General features: G+C 35.0%; 1 long non-coding RNA gene across 1 annotated transcript; it reads right to left on the bottom strand.

Annotated features, from left to right (window-relative positions):
• Nucleotides 1-11508: 11508 nt before the first annotated feature.
• On the bottom strand, nt 11509-14709 carry LOC123527856 (uncharacterized). Its single transcript, XR_008370896.1, has 3 exons — nt 13389-14709; nt 13157-13230; nt 11509-12864 (listed from the first exon to the last, which is right to left on the bottom strand). It is a non-coding gene; the product is annotated as an uncharacterized LOC123527856 (long non-coding RNA).
• Between the last annotated feature and the right edge of the window lie 6875 nt (nt 14710-21584).

Here is a 21584-nt window from a genome sequence, read left to right as displayed (position 1 = left end):
TATGGGTTTTATAACAACTATGTGACCTTTGACTGTCTAGACATGAGGACATAGTTATTATTAGCTTCTTTCTAAATATATGTTTGACCAATGCCCATTTGATCGGGTCAACTATATGTCACGCGTATACCTGTGTGACCGGTTAAGGTATCTCATGTTTAAACTGAATATACTAATATACATGAAAGATGGAATGCTAGATATCATACTGACCTGGGTAAACGTTAAAGTATAACAAGGTAATTATTTGACCCCAGTTTCATGATTATCCTATAAGGGGTTTAGGAGATATAGATCGGACAAATATGATAAAATGTAAGCAAAACGCAAATAAAACGATCTTTAATAAAACTATTTAACTGACACATCATTATTACGAAGGATTGCGTACTAGTAATGTTTTCAGTGTTGCCATGTGTTATTGTTCTTTGGGATCCTAAAATATTTCAGCTGTTGTGTATTTACAAATATAAGTGAAAAAGTGCGGACAAAGAACTATTTATTAATTTGTACCCCTATTCTTGGTGAATTGCATAAATAAATATAATTTCAAACCCCACGAACAATACATGCATTACGCATATTTAATAACTTAATTAAGCTATTTTGTGCCCCTGGGCAGGCGCTTAGCTACATTTAGCTCAGTAACTTCATCTCTTCCGTTTCGAACAGTGTAAACAATCACAGAGAATAAAGACAGTTTCGAATCTGAATGATCAATCTTTTAGTCATGTAACATTATTTGAATGGAAACACCAAAGCACGCCAAAGTTAATTTAGTAGTTTTCCATTGATTTAGTTTCTTAAACTGATGGATAATACATAGATATGATGTACAAAGGGCGTCAGATTTTGTCACAATTTACTAAAGCTAAAGGAAAACATAAAGCAAGATCCATTTGCAGAGTTAGCAATTATATTATTTGTCTTAAAGAGCATCATACTATACGTTTAATACACTACAGTGTCGCCCAGCTTACATAAACTAAAATGTTGCAGGCTCGGTAAGATTGAGCCTGTTCACGGACGGTAATGGAAATCCTTGCGGATATCTATTCAACGGGTTGGCAAAATTTGCTAGAAAGGATTGCTACAAAACTTTTAACCACTTTATTTTTTTCATCTGTCAAACGAGCTTGACCAACATTTTTAATATGCGCCTTTTTGTCATTGGAATCAGACATGACAATTAAGCATAACAGGTGAAATAATATGACAGCCTGCTATTAATTAATTGGCTCAAATCTATTTTAAATAAATGAAGTACCAAAGCGAACGATACAGAAAAGCTCCTCAAATTTCACTTCTGGTGTTCACAATACCCGACATTCATTTTGTCAAAGCAATATAGCCTGGAAAAAGGAGGAAGTACATGGTTGAGAAAATAAGGAAAGACTGTAAGCTGCTCATGTAATAGTGTCAGTTGTATCGGCAGAAAATGACAAAACATTGTTAGTAATTTTTTTCTTTTGATATGTGTCAAGCAAGATTAATTTATATCATTTTACCAAAGTTTATTTTTTTATCTTACTGAAAAATTTGATGACAAAAGAAAAAGTAATATAGCAGCGGATGCAAATCAAATCGGGCTCAAATTATGTACTTAGTATTCAATCGTCCGTTGAATATCAGAATAAAAATCCTTACATTTAGATATAACAAACTTTATTTGAGTCTCATAAATGTGCATACAGTATATTACACAAAGTTATAAAAAAAGTAATATATACGCACATCGCCACTCATGTAATGAGTTATAAGAGACCTTTGGTACACTTAAAGACGCCCCACAAAATAACTATATTCTTCTGTATTTACATTATTGTATCATAGCTTGGTGTTTTTTCTTAACAAATTTGATGCAGGTAATTCATATGTACACTGGGTACAGGGTGCGGTAACTAAAAGTGTGCCGGTATTTAATTAATACCCGCACGCTAGTTACCTCACTGTTGGATACTTTATTTAGGAGAGATGCCAGCTGCATGTCTGAAACAGTAGACAGTGAAGTGTATTTTATTGATTTTTTGCTCTGGCATTGGTTTATTGTACCTGGGCTTTACACATTTGTAAAGCAAGGATTTTAAGTACTCACTGAACTGCTGTATATGGCAATGAGGCCTACAACTACCGTATGTGGATGGCTATGATACAAAACAGAAAGAACATTAAAACACTCGGGTAAACAATTTAAACTTGGGGGGCTACGCCACCTCGTACAGATCTGTTACCCTTAAGGTGCAATGCTCTTTCTTTGTACCAGTACATAATCTGCACGAAAAACATGAACTACTAATTGACAGTTGCATATTTTGGGTCCAGACATTGTGTTCAATGTCTTAATATTTCATTAAATTAATGTAGCAATATGTACAGAAATCATCATCAAACCGAGATGCATTATATCTATCTTAACATGAAGAGATGTCTAATAGCTTTAATTTATGGAATTTGTACATGTAACATATCTGTTTAAACAAAATATTTTTCAATATCCCAAATATTCTTTCAACTTTTTAAAAAAATAATAATTATTATAAATTTGAAACTCATATTGCCAACATTATATTATTTCATCTTCTTTACTATACCTTACTGCTTATTATTATTTTTTGTAATAATTCGAAATATCTTATAACTGATATAACAAGTGAATGAAGTATTGCAATGCAATACAAAGTCCCCTACTGGAAGGCACCTAATTTTCTCTACTGCAGTATAACATCATGAACTGATATCTGTCAATGATGTATAAACAATATTGTACTATTATATACAATATGTTATAACAACACACCTGGATTAAAATGTGCATATATAAAAACCCAAAGTTGTTTTCATATTGAAATGTTTTTGCCGATTATAAAAAAAGTTTTCATATAAGTTATTTATAGTACCAACAAAGGGAAATTAATCTTAAAAAAAAATCTATATAATATAAGTCCACAAGAAACTCTTTACCAGGTAGAGATAGGTCAAAATACACCTAAAAAATGGATGTAACATGCATGTTGTACCACAGAAAAGTGGTCTCGATTTTTCTCTACGACCAATAATAAAAAAGTTACAATAAAATCTATTTATAGTAATAACAAAGGGGCGTAATTCTAAAAACAAGGGTGCCTCATGGTGGTGAACATTTGGTCCAAGTTACATCAAAATCCCTCAATGCATGAAGAAGAAATGCTCCAGACAAAGTCATTCTTGAATTTGACCTTTGACCTCTAAATATGACCTTGACCTTAGACCTAGGGACCTGGATTTTGCGCATGACAATCCGTCTTATGTTGGTGAACATTTGTGCCAAGTTACATCAAAATCTCTCAATGCATGAAGAAGAAATGCTCCAGACAAAGTCATTCTTGTGTCTGACCTTTGGTCTCTAAGTGTGACCTTGACATTAGACCCTGGGCTTGGGTTTTGCGCATAACATGTTGTCTCATCCAGGGGAATATTTGTGCCAGGTGATATCTAAATCCTGTTTTGCATGACAAAGTTTTAGACTGGACAGGAAAAAAATCCTACTGACCTTTGATCTCAAAGTGTGACCTTGACCTTTAAGCTAGGGTACTGGGTGTTGCGCATGACATGTCATCTCATCATGGGGAACAATTATGCCAAGTGATATTGTAATCCCTTGATGGATGACAGAGTTCTGGATCGGACAGGAAAAAAAATATTATTGACCTTTGACCTCCAATTGTGACCTTGACCTTTGAGCTAAGGGTCCGGGATTTGCGCACGACACGTCGTCTCATCATGGGGAACATTTGCGCCAAGTAATATTAAAATCCCTTGATGAATGTCAGAGTTATGGACCGGACACGAAACAGACCCTGTTCATGCTATATTAACATTTGACTGCTAAGTGTGACCTTGACCTTTGAGCTAGGGGTCTGAAAATTGTGCGAGACACATCATCTTATTATGAGGTACATTTGTGCCAAGTAATATTTAAATCCCTTCATGGACCGCAGAGTTATGGACCGGACAGGAAAAAAGCCCTGTTGACCTTTGACCTCAAATTGTGACATTGACCTTTAACCTAGGTGTCTAGGTTTTGCGCATGACACGTCGTCTCATCACGGGGAACATTTGTGCCAAGTAATATTAAAATCCCTTCATGGATGGGAGAGTTATGGACCGGACAGGAAAAAAGCCCTGTTGACCTTTGACCTCCAACTGTGACCTTGACCTTTGAGCTAGGGGTCCGGGTTTTGCGCATGACACGTCGTCTCATCATGGGGAACATTTGTGCCAAGTAATATTAAAATCCCTTCATGGATGGGAGAGTTATGGACCGGACAGGAAAAAAGCACTGCTGACCTTTGACCTCCAATTGTGACCTTGACCTTTGAGCTAGGGATCCAGGTTTTGCGCATAACACGTCGTCTCATCATGGGGAACATTTGTGCCAAGTAATATTAAAATCCCTTCATGGATGACAGAGTTATGGACCGGACACCAAATTGCGGACGGACGGACGGACGGACGGACAGAGGGACGGACGGACGGAATGACGGAAAAGCGCATTCCTATAGTCCCCGAAACTGGTTTTCAACCAGTAGGGGACTAATTATGTCAAGCTCTCATCTGTTATAACCGCAACCTCTTTTTATAACACTTTTGACATAGACCCTTCAAATAAAATACAATGTATGAAATCATATAGTTATATTTTCTGTTTTTGTTACAAATTTTCGCAACGTACATTTGATAACGTAAAGCGCATGACTATAACTGTAGTGCCAGTCAATATTTTCTAGAAATTATAAATGGTAACGTATAAAGTAGGCTGTAATGTAAAAAGAACCCGACTGCCAGATGGCAGAATTGAATTTCTGGAATAATAGCTCATTATGGAATGATATTTAGGTAAATATTACACAATGCCTGCTGACTGTTACAATTTACTGACTGACACTCCCATTGTGCTTACTGGTATAGTAATCATGCATGGTGGCACCTTTAACACGCTTGTTGACAATGATACCACGCTTGTTGACAATGATACCATGCGTGCTGAAAGTTACAACTTCTTTGCTGCTTAGACCCTGATGTCTATATCATAATTTCATTTGGCAAAATGACAGTGCCATGTAGCGTACTGGAATATTTCAACATGCCGGGACTGTATATAAGCAACATTGCACAGTTACAATGCTCACAGAAGAAAATACATGATGTGACCACACAATATGAAAGATGCAATCAGCCACTAAGCAAGTTGAAAGTAAGCATAATGCAAAGTGCAACATTGCACGTCACATTTTGATACCAGGGGGCGCAAGTTCGTAGTATTCACGAAAGGTAACGGGAATATCCGGCCTATAATGGATTTTAATTAGCTCTTGACTAAACCATTTGCTATCAGTTATGTCCCTTTGTTTCAATTATTCAATTATTATTCGCTCGGTTTGATTGAGCCTGTTCATGGACGGTAGTGAAAATGCATGCTACCGTCCACGCCCTCTAGCCCCGGGTTGAGCAGAACTCAACATTTACACATTAAAGACTTCTCACGCACATGCGAAGAGGACATCTGTGTAGAATCACCTATTTCCATACCACACTTTTTAAGAATTTAAGGACACATCTCTGAAATTTAAATGGTTCACTCAAGGTATTTTTGTCCAGCATCATTGTTCAGTGATCTTAATCTGTCAGCTGTATACATTTGTTACTTCTTAGTTTGGAGTTCTCATTGAGTTATAGTTTTGTAGTATCATTTCAAATAGTCGTTGTCTAAAACTGTAAAGATGATTATACACAATGATAGCGGTAGATTGATTGGCAATTTAAATGATGTGTTGTCATAAATCATTGCTAGACCTGTCGATCGGATATGAAACGTTTAAACACAAACGTTTAGTTCATACAATTATAGTCACCGTAAATGTTTATTCACCAACATGAAAGACGATATTCATATTCACAAACTGACAAACGGGCCTCAATATATATGTAGTTTAAATGCAGAAGGTATTGCATCATCATTTTGTAAAGTTTTGAGTTATTGAGGTAAATGTCTGATCTTACGCATAAAAAACCTCTCATGTTTTTCTATATTCCATAACTAAAATTTTCATGTAATTATTATCAAAGTTGATATTTTTCAAACTTTAGTGATTTATGTTTTATAACGGGCCTTAAATTGTCCAATTCAATCCACGTCAAAAAGTAGTCGGATTTCCCGGCTATATCGTGATTGAAATAGTCAAATGGACATAACCCTATAAATAGACTGGACTAGATATCCTTAGTGCACACCATTTTTGATTGTTAGACGAAATTATGTCACTTTGATTTTCTTTGTAGACATTCTGCTCGATCAAGGTAAGAAATTTATTTGTTAGATTTTTGTATCATTTTTGAATAAAGCTTTTCCATTTAGTAGGGTAAAATGGGCGGAGGTAAACTTTAGTAAATAGCAAAGATATTGTCTAATTTGAAATAAAAACTAAAAGCTAACATAGGACAGAGTGAGTGAGTTGGGTTTCACGGCGAATCGACACAAAATGTTCATATATCGCCTAGAAGAAATCATATTGCAACGCCAACTGTAAAGCAAAAACATTGATATAAAAATGTAAAGCATACCTGAAAAACATCCATGTAAAAATGTAAAGAACACTATGAATAATGGAAAATATATTTAAAACATCCATGTGAGAATGTAAAGCATATCTAAAATCATTTATATAAAAATGTATAAAGTATGTGTTAAAATATCAGCTGTAATCATAATACTATTGCAAAATGTAAATAACAATATGAAATATTAGATTTTCTTATATATTCCTATCTGCTTTATAAACGATAAAATATTTCCAACTGAAACGTTTTCAAACAACTCTTTCAAAAATTGAACGTCATAATATGTACTGTGTTGTATAGCAATCTCCAAACAGTCGGTTAAAATATTTTTAATAGTTAGCGGTGTTTGACACGGTACACATTCGGGTTGATCTTCTTTATTCAAAAGATAAGAATGAGTCAAACGGGTATGAACTATACGACAGCGAGAAAGAACAACTTCCTCCCTGTAACAGATCTGTTCCCTTTGCACAGCGAAAGAAGAAATGTTCAGCATCTTCACACAAACTGCCGCACGCACATTGTAGATTATCGCGTAGATGATTGTTGTGTAAGTCGTTATTTAAGCTACTGCATTTGTTTTGTATTCGGGCATGATGCACTTGCTAGAAGCGGTCACCTTCAAGAAAATATGTAGGGACAACGAGTGGGTTAATACCGCTTAAGCCGGTGCTAGGGGGCGTGGACAGTGTTGCATTTTCCATTACTGCTCATGAACAGACTCAATCAAACCGAGTCTGCAATTTTCACTGTTTGCATTGTTCTCGGTGCTTCCGAGGGATCTACTTTTAGATTATATTAAATAGTTTTAACATATTTCTTTTAAATGAGGCGATAGTTTCTGAATTTCGAGTTTCTATATCTAAATCACTCCAAAGCTTAATAGATGATGATAGTACTGATCTGGAATAAATATCAAGACGACGGGCAACAGTTGCGTAATCAGGATGATTTGAACTAACTCGTGTCACTAACCATATCGGGTAAAAGTTAATTTTATTACTAAATAGCTCGGTGAATCGCCATTTTTGTATTTGAAAATAAGAACTAGTTTTTGTAATTTACGTCTATTTGATAATGAAACCCAGCCAATTTCATTTATCAGAATATTTATGGAACAGATCTTGTTAAACCGGTAACTGTTCTAGCAGCATCATATTGAATGTTCTCAAGCAAGTTTCGTATGCTGTACAATTAACCCAAATAATAGAAGCATACTCTAAAATTGGCGTTATGTAGGAAATGTAGATTTGATAGAGAGTTGCTCTTTTAAGTTTAAATTTTAAAAAATTCATTGTCCCTAATACTTTAGATGCTAAAGAAGCTTTGTTTGAAATGTGTGTGTGTCAAGTGCCATCATCACAAAACGTAACTCCAAGATGTTTGTGTGTTTGAACATAGCTGAGCTGAACATTGTCAAAAAGTAAGAAGGGTCTAGCAATATTGTCTTTGGCCAGAGTAAAATGAATTACTTTTGTTTTAAAGGGATTAAAATTTACTAGCCATTTTTGAGCCCAATTTAATATATATAAATCATGGTTTCGTATTGTTTTGATATATTCAGCATTGTCAGAGCTAACAGCGAGTGAACTGTCGTCAGCATACAGCCGAAGTATATTTAAAAGAGACTCGGCAATGTCGTTTACATAAATAAGAAAAAAAAAGGCCCTAAGACGAATCCTTGAGACACTCCTGCATTAACTTGTGTTTCACAAGAATAGGAAGAACCAAATTAGACGTTTTGGCTTCGATTGTTCAGATAACTAGTGATCGAGTTTATTATTATGTTTCCGTTTATACCACATTGTCTAAGTTTGAAAGTGAGCCCTGAATGTCATACCCTATCAAAAGATTTACTTATGTCGCAGAGTATAATACAAGTATATAATCACAATTTCCTCAGGGCAGTAATTGATTTGATCTTTAGATATTCTATTCAGACTGAAGTAATTATGCAGTTGTTTCATGCTGTAAGGTAAAGTGTTTTTGTAGCAGATGCCAGTTTTTGGCAGATGCCAGACTTTTCGCAAGCCGATCGGAGACAGCTTTTCTTCGATGCATCAGAAATCAACTATACAATGTGATTTGAAAGCAATAAAGCATATAGGTATCATGTATTTATATGCGTTCTTAAAATCCAATAGAACTATTTGCCATTTATAAGGCTCTGTAGTCCATAGGTAGCTAATAATGAAACATAGGTTCTCGAAAATATGGACAAATTTTCCAAAATATTGCATATTTAGCCTGGTGGTAAAAAGGTAGGGGAAAAGCAGGAGTCCAACAATGCGCAGTGCCTTGAACACAAGCCTCTCCTGTACCTATTACTTGTATGCGTAACAAAAATATCTGTTTTTTTTAGTACTCCTTCTTGAATTAGGCACATAGAGCCAGCAATCAACATTCGCAGTTTGGGATATGACCATCTTCAGGACACTAGTTCCGTTCACGTCGGCTGAATACTTGTCAGAAGTGTTTTTAATGTCCATTACACAGCAACAAAGCACAAAATGCGCATTGAGTATTATTTTGAATGAAAACATGGCTTGAGTTTTGACACTTACTTTATTTTAAGATTTTGACTGGCCAATTCGCATCTAAGGCTGGAAACTACCAACTGCTACCTTTGTTTGTTTTGGGTTTAACGCCGTTTTTCAACAGTATTTCAGTCATGTAACGACGGGCAGTTAAGCTAACCAGTGTTTCTGGATTCTGTACCAGTACACACCTGTGCTCCGCAAGTAAATGCCAACTTCCCCACATGAATCAGAGGTGGAGCACTAATGATTTCAGACACAATGTCGTTTATAAAATAGTCACGGAGAACATACGCTCGGCCCGAGGATCGAGCTCAGGATATCGATCTGTAGACCAACGCTCTACCTACTGAGCTAAGCGGGTGGGCAAAAGTAAAGTGCATGCTTTGCATGAGGTACAAGGTCAGTAGTCACATAAGCTTACAATAACGTCTATGCGGAGTTATCACCAGTGTTTCTAAATATTTACTCAGGATCTTTTTTTCATCATGTCAAATTACTCTTTTTTCAGAAAATGATTTCTGAATTACATTTTTAGATTTTGTACTTTGATGCAGTCAGCTACACATGTATCTAATATAGATAGTGCCTGCTTAAAGTATGTATTTTTAGTTTCACTGCATACATAGGAATAGAAAAGAACATATCATTCAACCATATTGCCAGAACGGAATTTCTATTGTTTTTCAACTAGAAAAACTTTGAAACAGATGATGCAAGGAAAAAACATATTCTAAACAACATGATCTTCTGTTATTTCATTTGTAAAACAGATATTCTAATTAACGAAACGTGCTCATAATTTTAGACTTTCGGGAACTCACATTTAGTCATATTGAAATGGCCACTGCAGGATTTAAAACAGCAAAACGGACTTGCTTTGTTTTCTATAAATAATTTAATAGAAGATTCATACATTTTGTTTAAAACCTCTAAGTATCCATTTAAATCCGGACATCAACCAATATTTCATTATATGAATGAAAACGAGTTGAGGCCCCGCCTGGGAACTGTCAATGTCATATACATTACCGGAGAGTTAAAACTGATTAACTGCTCGTGAAACTTTACTCACATGACACATCTTTTCCAAAATTGGTAAATACATGTAGTCAAAAACGTAGCAAATATAAAAACATGAAAATGTTCACTTATAATGGGAATCGGTCCCAGTAGATTTTCAGAAGCTTCTGTCATGAAATATCCCACCAGAATCATCAAAAGCATTCAACGAATGCCGTAGCCTTTGACCTGAACATGCCGTGTCATCTTAAATTAGTAGGGTCTTCTGAGTTTTAACTTTTGCATTTCTCACATCCAACTTCTTTATTTCTCATTTCCTACTTCTAACTTCTGCACTCCTGTTTCCTTCTTCCGTACTTCCATACTTCTTCCTTCCAAATTCCGCACTTCTGATTTCTAAATTCCTGCTTTCTCGTTTTCATCTTCCATTCTTCTAACTTCTAAGTATAGTAGTAGGAAGAAAAAGGAAAGTCGGAAGTCAGAAAGTTAGAAGCCAGAAGTGCAGAAGTTTTAGAAGTCAGAAATAAAGAGTTTGAAAGTTAAAAGTCAGAAGGCAGAAAATCAAGGAGTTTGAAGTTGTATGTTAAAAGGCTAGAAATTCGACGTCAGAGGTCAGAAAGTTAGAGGTCAGAAGTGGGAAAGCTGGAAATCAGAGGTTTTTCAACAGCAATCTGACTTGGTCATTACAAAGTTAAATTTGATTTTAGAGGACTTACTATGGAAATTTCTAAATTTTAACTAGTGTAAACAATTAATCAGCAGATTTTTTATTCGCATTTGTCTTATTTTACCACATTTAGAAGTGTTGAAACTGTAAGTAAGAAATGAGAAGTGCTCAAGTTATAAGTAAGAGGTGACGAAATTCGAAGTCATTAGTCGGGAGCGAGTTAGTTATAATTTAAAAGTGATAAGGAAGTTGGAAGTAAGAATTTGGAATGTTTGAAGTCGGACGTCAGGAAGTTTGATGTCAGATGTACGAAAGTAAGAAGTTGGAAGTAAAAGGTCAAGAACTTGCAAGTGAAAAGTGCAGAATTCAGAAGTAAAATGTACGGGAATGAAATGTCCCTATAAGGCTTCCATGGGTAGTGGCGCCATTTTTTTAAACATTTTTTTTTTGATAATTTTAACGAATACACCCTTCCACGAACATGACTCTTATACAGTGGATGAATAACAATCCCCATAAAAAATCTATACATACCATAACGTGAACAAATATATAGCTAATAAGTTTGCAAAATAATTGCTGCCCGCCATCTGGTTATGGTAATACCATTTACATATAAATCATCTGCATATCTATGATAATAATTAGATTTGAATACGCTCTGTACTTATATATCTCTTTATTCTTAAGAAACACTTATTCACTTACAGCCATTGTGTCAAGAATTTTAATGCAGCTGTGCTTACGTATTGAAATACTCCCCCACCCCTCCCCCAATTTCATTTTCTAAAAGCTATAACATCACAATCAGCGGAAGAAAATGTTTTCAATGAATTATTCTTCAACTGTCTGAAATTACGTAAAGTAGAGCGACTTCTTTGTGATGTGTCCAATAGACTAACAAATATATATGGAATTGCGCCAGTTTATATATTTAGATATATTTAGATATCTGATTCATAGAAAATGATAATGATATAATAATAATGATAACTACACAATCTGAATGAAAGATATGAGAGATTCAGATTGATAAATTGAAATGTATTACGCAGTTACCTGATACCTCCGTCGTGGGAAGAGGATGCAACGTCTTAGATGTTGTTATTTTTTCACCGATTTTATGAACTATCAAAACGGCAGTCTTGAAGTGCCGAATGTTTCCCCGTACTTAAACTTAATGTTGTTATATTTTCTAGTCATCTTGGATCCTAGAGTACAATCATTTTTACTATAATAGAATTCCGCTTAGGCTGGTGCTAGAGTACTTGAGAGGTAATGCACATTTCATTACCTCTAATGAACAAACTCAGTCAAATCGAGTTTGTTATTTTGATTGATTGCGTTCTACGCTTCCAAAGGATCTTTTCACATGTTTTATGCTACAGTTGTGTTTAACTGAAGCTAGCTATATTATAAAATATATATTGCGACGTCTTAATGGAATATTCCGCATAATGTTTTACCCTATGTCTGCTTTTTAAATTGATTGGTATCAATCGAATTGCTTTATCACAAGGACTTAGTAGAACAATGCAGTGGTAAAATAATCGTTTCATAATGCTGCGGTGTCATTTTCCTTACCTTTATCATTTTATCCCTAAAAAAATACAGGAAACACTTTACCTTATTACAGCAAGTGAGTGAGTTAGGTCATACGGCGGATCGACACAAAATGGTCATAAAATCGCCGATTAATACAGTGAACATGAAACATGAAAGTAAGCTTGCTAACATTAAGGCATCGCCACAGGCACAACTCAATATCAGTTCATATTTTCAGGCCGAGTATTTTTCTCTTGCATATTACACTAAAGCCTTAACATTTGGTCAAATAATCATCAGCATAGAAGCATAAGATGATTCACAGTGCATATGTAATCTTGGGATCTGCGACTATCTACTATGGCCAAACACATCCAAGAAGACTTGTTCGATCTTTTATACTTTATTGTATTTAATACCAGTTGATAACAGTTAATACCAGCACTCTTCCAAATACTATTCCTTCTTATGGACAGATACCAAAACCTTTCAGGTCTGAAAATAAACATACCAAACATATCCTAATACAATTACCAAAATACATTAATTTAACAAATACGGTAATTAATTAGAACAAATACGGTAATTCATCAAACCTATCAATAATTCTGTCCTTAGTCAATTACATTAAAATCTATTCATTCAAGTATTACATATATTTCATAAAACAGTAAAACATATCAAATTCATAGTATAGTGGTCTGAAACCTTAAAATTATACATGTAAATAAACAGCTGATCAATACATTTTTAAACATACACATCAATGGACATTTTAAACACTTACTGATCTGATGGGATCAAACCCTTTCTGTAACAATACATGACACACACCACGTCTCTCTGTCTGTGCTCCGGTTACTGCGAACAAACGTAACATATTAAATACATGCTGGGTTATGTGCAATGACAGAAGAACAGATAATCGACCGCCATTTTCAAAACAATGGAAATATGTTTCGAAGCCGAAATTATAAATATGAGACCATAAACAAATCATTCCAGTCATTACAAATTACATGTATCTACTTTACAAAAGGATAAAATGCTACACCTCACACTGCTAGCCGAGTTTAAAAAACTCAAGACAAACGTTTCACTTCTCTCTATAAAACATGTCTGACCTCTGTCAGTTATAGCGAAAGAATGACGTACAACAGGTATAAAACTACCACATGACTAATCACATGACCAAAGCGCGGGAACTAAAAATAACTACAAAACCGAAAGTAAAAGTAGAAAGACGACAAACAGGGATTAATCGGAAAGGAACATGATTAAGTATTAACCGAGAGTTAATAAATATAAATGTAATAAATTCAACCCGGTTACACACTCCCCCGGTCCGGAAAATGACGTCCCGTCATTTATCTAACATCTGCAAAAAGTTCATCATTAATACTTTAGGTATTAATACTTAAATAAACTAAAGTTCATAATCTAATTCTAATTAGATTATTATACTAAGTATAAACTAAGTATAACTTATCAATATCTTAGTTTGTATGTCACAACCCAAAACAAACAAAAATATTTCCACTTCAGGTCCATTTTCTGCAACTGAAATTAATTTCTATATACAACAAAAAAATTACTCAATAAATAACTGTTGTCGCCCTCTCTGAAAATTGCGTCCTCGCAATTTGTAATAAAAACAAGCATATAGTTACCTGAAAATATGATAAAAATATTACACTATAATAACACAGATATTTTAGCTATCAAGTAGTTAATGAAGCTCACCTAAGTTTCATTAGCTTCTTCCTTGTCAGCTCACCAAGTTATTGTATATGAAGTAATATACCTCATATTTTTCACACTTAATTCAAAAGATGATGTTTGTTTCATTCTATAAATCATGCTTCATACATATACTATCATGTTCCATTTCAAGTTAAACACAGAATTCATCTGTAGTTGATATCAAATTTCACTTGATAAGGACATTTAACTTCATTCTTGAAGTACATGTATATGAATGACTTCTCTTTCAGGTAATATTTACATATTAAAACTTTAAAAACTGTCTTTCGTCTTATTCTTTATATTCCATGTTATCTTTATTTCATCACAGCCTCTAAAATCCTATGTGTAATGTCTGAATTTAATGTATCTAAAATTCCAGAGTTAATCAACTTATCCAAAGCTTGAGTCTGCTATCGACTGGTCTGTTGGTAAGTTGATATAGATGGTAATCTCTCTGCCATTCAGGTTTCTTAGTCTGCCTAATGGATTTCCTGAGCTCTGGTACTGGCTTTCCTATTTGTTTCTTCCTTGTTTTATGTTGACCTTCAGCTCCTTTGCTCCCTTCAATCTCTGCTGTTCCTTGGATGTTTTCTATCTCTTTTGTTCCTGTGTTTGTGTTTATCTCCTCTTGTCTCCCTTCTATCTCTGCTGGTGTCTCTATGACATCTTTTGAATTTGTTTCATCTTCTGACTCAGATAGGTTGTCTGTGTGACTTCTATCATCATGAGTATCATCTATGCCTTCAATATTATGTTCTGATACAACATCATCTTCTTCAATCTCATTCACTAATGCAATCTGTTCTTCTTTATCGGAATCCTCACCATCAGGAGTTCGGGCGTCCCCGGAAGAATATGTAAGTTCTACATATCCATATCCTGAACTATCATCATCATCTTTATAAATCTGATCAATTTTATCTTTCTCAGTGACGTCACTATCATTTATATCTATCACTTTGTTCTCTTTGTTAGAACTTGCACCTTTCTCTGTTTCTAACTTTTCCAATGTCTTTCTGGGCTTTGGAACAGGTTTTTCCTTGTCTATATCAATTGTATCTTTTTCCTTTCCTGTTTCATTGTCGATGAATCCCAAAGGAAAAAGGTGATTTCTATGTAACTTCTTCATACTACCATCTGGAGACCTTACTTCAACCACTGGAATGTCTTTATTTGGCTGACTTATCACTGTATAAGAGTCTTTTTCAAATTTGTCTGCAATTTTGTGTTTGCCGTCATAGGCTAATATCTTTACTAATACTTTGTCACCAACGTTTATTTTCACAGCCTTTGCCTTTTTATCGTACCCTGTTTTCATTTTTAACCTTGCCTTTTCTGTTACTTTCTTTACAATCTCTTGTGTTGTTTTCATTCTTTGTTTCAGGTCTTCTATGTAAGATTGTGTTGTTTGACTTGTCGACTGTGTAACTGGCGTTTCAAATAATAAATCTACCGGTAATTTCGGACGTCTACCGAACATCAGTTCAAATGGCGACACTTTAGTTGTCTCATGCTTAGTACAGTTATAGGCATACACTAAAGATGGCAAATACTTCTTCCAATCTGGTTTCTGTTCTGGCTGTAATGTACCTAACATGTTCAGTAACGTGCGATTGTATCTTTCAGGGATCGAATTACCCATTGGATGGTACGGAGTTGTACGAGACTTTTGCATTCCAGTTAGTTTACACAGTTCTTTGATGATATCGGATTCGAAATTTGCACCTTGGTCGGAATGTAACTTTGTTGGAATACCGTAATGTACTAGAAAATGTTCGTATAATGCATCGGCTGTAGTTTTCGCTGTCTGATTTTTCGTAGGAACTGCAAGTGCAAATTTTGTGAAGTGATCTGTAATTACGAGAATGTTTCCTATTCTTCCTTTTGACGGCTCTAAAGTTAAAAAGTCCATACACACAAGTTCGAGCGGGTATGTTGTTACTACATTGACGAGTGGTGCTCTACTATTTGTCGGACTTTTTCTTCTCAAACATCTATCACATTCACTAGTCCATTGTTCAACATCTGCGGACATACTTGGCCAAAAAAATCTTTCTCTGACTAATGAAAGAGTTCTGTCCTTGCCAGGGTGTCCTACATCTGTGTGTAAACCCTGTAACACTGTTTTCTTGTACACATGTGGAAGAACTAGTTGTTTGACAGTTTCTTCTCCGGTGTTAACTTTCCTGTACAAAATCCCTCTAATCAAAGTAAAATTTTCAAAATTCTTTCTCATGTTGTGGTCTTCTTTTGTGAAGTTATTAGTTTTGTCTGGAAGTTTCTTGTCAAGTACTGACCTATACCATCTGCCTATTACTGGATCTTCTCTTTGTGATTTTCTAATTTCTCTGCACTCTATCTGAGCTAACGGTTGTCCTGGACAGTCTGTTATTTCAACAATGTTGATAGATGCTATTGGTATAGTTTCTATGTACGCCTGTACTTGAGTACAACTACAAATTGTCTTTACAGTAGCATCATCAATCTTTATCACTTCCTCTGTTTCATCCAACAACTTCTCGTGTGGATAGCGGGACATACCATCTGCATCCATGTTTTTCAAACCAGATCTGTAAACAATATCAAAATTGTATTCTCCCAAAGCCGACGCCCAACGTTGACCTGTAGCATCTAATTTTGCAGAAGTTAAAACGTAAGTGAGAGGATTATTGTCTGTGTAAACTATGAAGTGATTGTTTGTGAGATAGTCAGAAAATTTCTCTGTTACTGACCACTTTAATGCTAAGAATTCTAGCTTGAATGCTGAATAGTTTTTCTCCGATCTCGACAAGCTTCGACTGGCATATGCGATGACCTTCTTCTGGTTGTTCTGAGTTTGGTAGAGCACAGCGCCTGACCCAACTGTTGAGGCGTCCGTGTGCAGTTCAAAAAGTTTCAGGAAGTCTGGGTATGCTAATATAGGTGGTGATGTAAGTAATGACTTCAGTTTCTAAAATGCAGTCTCTTGTTCATCTGCCCATTTCCACTCTTTCACCTGATGTTTTCTTTTACTCTTTTTACTTGCTGTTGGTGGTAGTAGGTCTGATAGTGGTTTTGTTATCTTTGAAAAATCTTTGACATAACGTCTGTAATACCCACAAAATGCCAGATAGGAACGTAAAGAATCTGCATTGGTTGGTCTTGGCCAGTTTATCACTTCCTCTATTTTGTCTGGATCTGTTTCGATACCGTTCTTGCTGACTACATGTCCTAAAAATTTGACTTTTTCTTCCATAAAGAAACACTTGTCTGCAGATAATTGCATTCTTTCAATCGTGTCAGTACCATGTCTAATCTTTCTAGATGTTCTTCGAAGTTGTTACTAAATATGATCAGATCGTCCAAGTAAATAATACAGATTTTCATATTCAGGTCTCCTAGACACTCTTCCATTAGACGTTGGTATGTAGCAGGGGAGTTGCTGAGACAAAAAGGCATCTTTTCGTATTCAAAAAAACCCAATGGACCGACTGTGAAAGCTGTTCTTTCCTTATGGGATTCTTCAATCTCAACTTGGTGATAGCCACTTTTCATATCTATGGTTGAAAACAGGGTAGCTCCATGCAATATGTCAAAAACCTCTTCTATTCTAGGGAGAGCGTATGAGTCACGAACTGATTTCTTGTTCAAGCATCTGTAATCGATACAAATTCTAAGTTTTTTGTTCTTTTTCCTAAACAGTACCACAATTTGACGCCCAGGGTGATCTAGATTTGCGAAAAACTCCAGAAGCTAACAATTGTTCAAGATGTTGTCGAACTTCATCTATCATTGTTGGAGGTATTCTACGATGGCGTTGTTTGAATGGCGTGTCGTCTATTAGGTCTATCCTGTGTTTTATTTTATCGCACTTTCCAATGTCTAAATCATTCTTTGAAAATATATCTAAGTGCTTAGTGAGCAGACTTGTTATTCGAGTATTCTGTTCAGTAGTCAAATTCGAGTTGATGTGAATCTCTTCAAATATGCGTTCAGTGTCTTTATCTTCAATTCTGTCAAATATAGATTCATCTACTGTAACTGGTTGTAATTCACATATCACTGACTTAGGAGATATTGTGACAGTATTGGTAGTTAGGTTGGATAAATTGACAGAAATATAATCGTTCTTCTTGTAGTTGAAATGTATAACTGCAGGTGTAATATCTATGAACTCTGGCAGAGATGAGTCTTCTGTTTCTTGTAAAATAGCACAAGTAGGATTATATTCAAGTTCTTTGTCTGTATAGCCCTGAATGTTTATTGTCTGATTTGGTCCAATTACAACTTTTGATGATTCAGCACTTCTTACTATCGCAATTCGGTTCTTGTTTCTTTTAAGTTCTTTTTCTCGTATTGAAATGCAGCGGAATGCCAAGTACCATGGAGTATGAAGACTAGCTTTCTGAAGAAAAAGTGTTCCGAAGTTCTCTTTGCACTTGTTTAGGAGTTCATTTAGGACATTTGTTCCTAATAACATAGGTACTTTATGGTTATAAGTCGTGTCAGGAACCACAAGAAATAAACATTGTTGATCTTGACAATCTGGAATTCCGGCAGTTGAAAGAGTAGTTTCTATGTAACCTAGATATGGTAACGTGTTTCCATCAGCACATTCAATATTCAAAATGTTCTTGACAGGTTTTAATGGAACTTCTTGAAGATTTGTAGTATAGAAGGAGTGACTACTTATGCAGCTTCCTGTATCAATCAACGCTGTAGTTTCAATGTTATTGATAGTAACATGGGCTTCATTTGATTGCCCAACTAACTGAGGACCTTGTTCATTCAGAGTGCTGCTGTCTGGTCCAGTAACAGAAGCACTTAGAAGTTTAAATTCTCTGTGCAAAATCTGGCAATATGTCCTTCCTTTTTACAGCGATAGCATGTCTTATTTATTGCTGCTGGCGGATATCTAGGCAATGATTGTCTAAGGGGTTGAAACTGTTGTGGGCCTGTTGGTCTTGAAGGTCTATGCTGCCCTCTATTCCCAAAATTATTGTAGCCTCTTTGGTAATTTCCTCTACTAACGCTATGACCTCTGTAGTTACCTCTGCCTCTGTTGTTATAGCCGGGATTGCTTTTAGATTGCTCTTTTTCTAATTTCTTTTGAATTCTTTCATCCATTTTCAGTAATAATTCTTTAACCTCGCTCAATTCAGATTTGTCTTGCTTTTGATTCATGGAGTGGCATTCAGTTTTCTTCTCTGTTGGTTTTAATTCACTCTCCATTTTGCGTACTTCCATTTTAAATCTATCATAGTCTTTTATAGTTTCAAACTTGTAATTTGCCATCTGTTTTAACGGTTGTTTAAGTCCTTGATATAGCACATTTTTCAGAATCTGTTCTTGCCCTGATGTTACCGCATCAATTTCACATGCTTGTGCAAATAGTTCTTCAAGTCTGGATGAATAACTTAAGAATGACTCAGATTGTTCTTGGGCACATGCATACAATTTCTTTAAGTTGATTCTTTTGTTTCAATGTCGCCAAAGGTGCTGTGAAACTTGCATAGAATGTCGTGAAGAGTAGATTTCTGACCCAACCTTCTTAAGATATTTGCCGCTTCTCCTTTCACTGACCGTCGTATACCCAACAATATTTGTTCTTCATTGTAGCTTTTTTCCTCGATTAAACATTCAACTTCATATTTCCATGTCTGATATGTGACTTCTCCTTTTCCACTTTCTCTGTAAAACAATGAAATACGTGGGAACTGATTCTTTAAGTTGATGAATTTAGGAATTGCTCCTTTATCATCTGTAGATGTAGTTTTTCTCCTCTTTGACAGTTCCTGTCCCAGTATCTTCTTCATGAAAATGTTTCATGTAAGACACTAAATCATCTGGTGTATTTATTTCTGGAGGATTGTGTAGAGCTTTAAAGGCTGCAAGCAACTTCTTGTCTTGTTCTGATACCTCCGACATCTTTCACTTGTATATGAAAACACTAATTCAATTATTCTGACAGTAAATTCAAACACTATTTCTCCTGTGTTCTATCTTTGACTTTACAAAGTCTATCTATCCTCTTATTATCATCACAAGTTTGTATAACTATATTGTGTCTGTCTCGGTTTAAACTCGGATTAACTCACAAGTCTCTTTATTTTCTTCCGCACTTCTTAGTATATAGATATATTTTTATCTCGAATTCATTTCAATTCAAGTGTTTTGGGTCCACCCTTATTCTTATCCAAACTTCTCTTTCAAATTCTGTTAAGTTTGCGATTCACCTTTCTGTCTAACGTTCGACTTCTTCCGACTATATAATTCGTAGTCGACTTTTTCTTAAAGTTCAATTTCAGTTGAATAATTTTTTAAAATTATTCTTGTCGGTTCTATTCTGTTCTGTTCCAAATTTCAATACATCATGTTTTACTAAATGTATTTCAAATGTGCTTCACTTTTATTTCAATATGAATTCAATCACTTTTTTATGTCGATTCAATTTGTGTAAGCAGTCTTGAGTGCTAAATATTTCACTAATTAGCACTAATCACAAGTTTTATTCAAATTCACAAATTCCTGTGTGTATCTTCAATGTGTTTCTTTCAATACAATTTCAATAATGAATAATTATTGCATTGCTATGCAAAACTTTTTATTTGTGTAAGCAGTTCCCAGTGCTAAAATTATTCTTTATTTAGCACTGATGACAATTTTCTTCCCGATTCACGAATTACTTCTGATCTCTTTACGTATTTCTTTCAAATTCTATTCAATCCGTATTCAACTACGTTGTCGTAAACTTCAACTTTTTTACAAAATTTCACTTTCGCTTTCAACTGTTCGACAAAATTTTACATTCACTTTCAATTACTTGACAATATTTCAAGTCGACAATTCTCTCTTTCACTTTCAACAGTTTGCTTATATTTCACTCTGTATGTTGCAATTCACAATTCAACTAACTATTTCTTTTCAATTTGCTGAATTTTTCACTTCCATAAGCTTTATTAAGTGTTGTTTGGTGTACAAAGACCTTAATTTATTTCAAGTGTCTATATTGGTGTCCATATACCTTTATCATTCAGGTATCCGTGTACCTTAATTATACTTTCACTTGTTACTTAAGGTGTCTATGTACCTTATAACTATTTCAAATTTATATTTCAGGTGTCCGTGTACCTTAATTATTTTCTTTCAGTTGTTATTTCAGGTGTCTCTAAACCTTAAATATTTCTCACAATTTGGTTTCAAGTGTCTGTTAGCCTTAATTGTTTTCCTTGGCTGTAATTCAACTTCCACTATTAAACTTCTTTCACTTTCACAAAGTTTACAAGCTTGAGGCTTTTCTTCGACTTTTTGTATAAAGCTTGAGGCTTTCTATCTGTGAAGTTTGAGACTTCTTTATGTTATAACTGAACGAAGTTCGATACACTCTGTGAAGCTTGAGGCTTCTTCACAATTTCAATCCTGTACAATTCCTTTTACGAAGCTTGAGGCTTCTTTTTCAAGTACGAACGAAGCTTGATCACAATAACGGA

The sequence above is a fragment of the Mercenaria mercenaria genome, chromosome 5 (genome assembly GCF_021730395.1).
Source record: "Mercenaria mercenaria strain notata chromosome 5, MADL_Memer_1, whole genome shotgun sequence".
Classification (NCBI taxonomy): Eukaryota; Metazoa; Mollusca; class Bivalvia; order Venerida; family Veneridae; genus Mercenaria; species Mercenaria mercenaria.
Note: the sequence above shows the minus strand (reverse complement) of the source record. Positions and strands in the feature narration are given on the sequence as shown.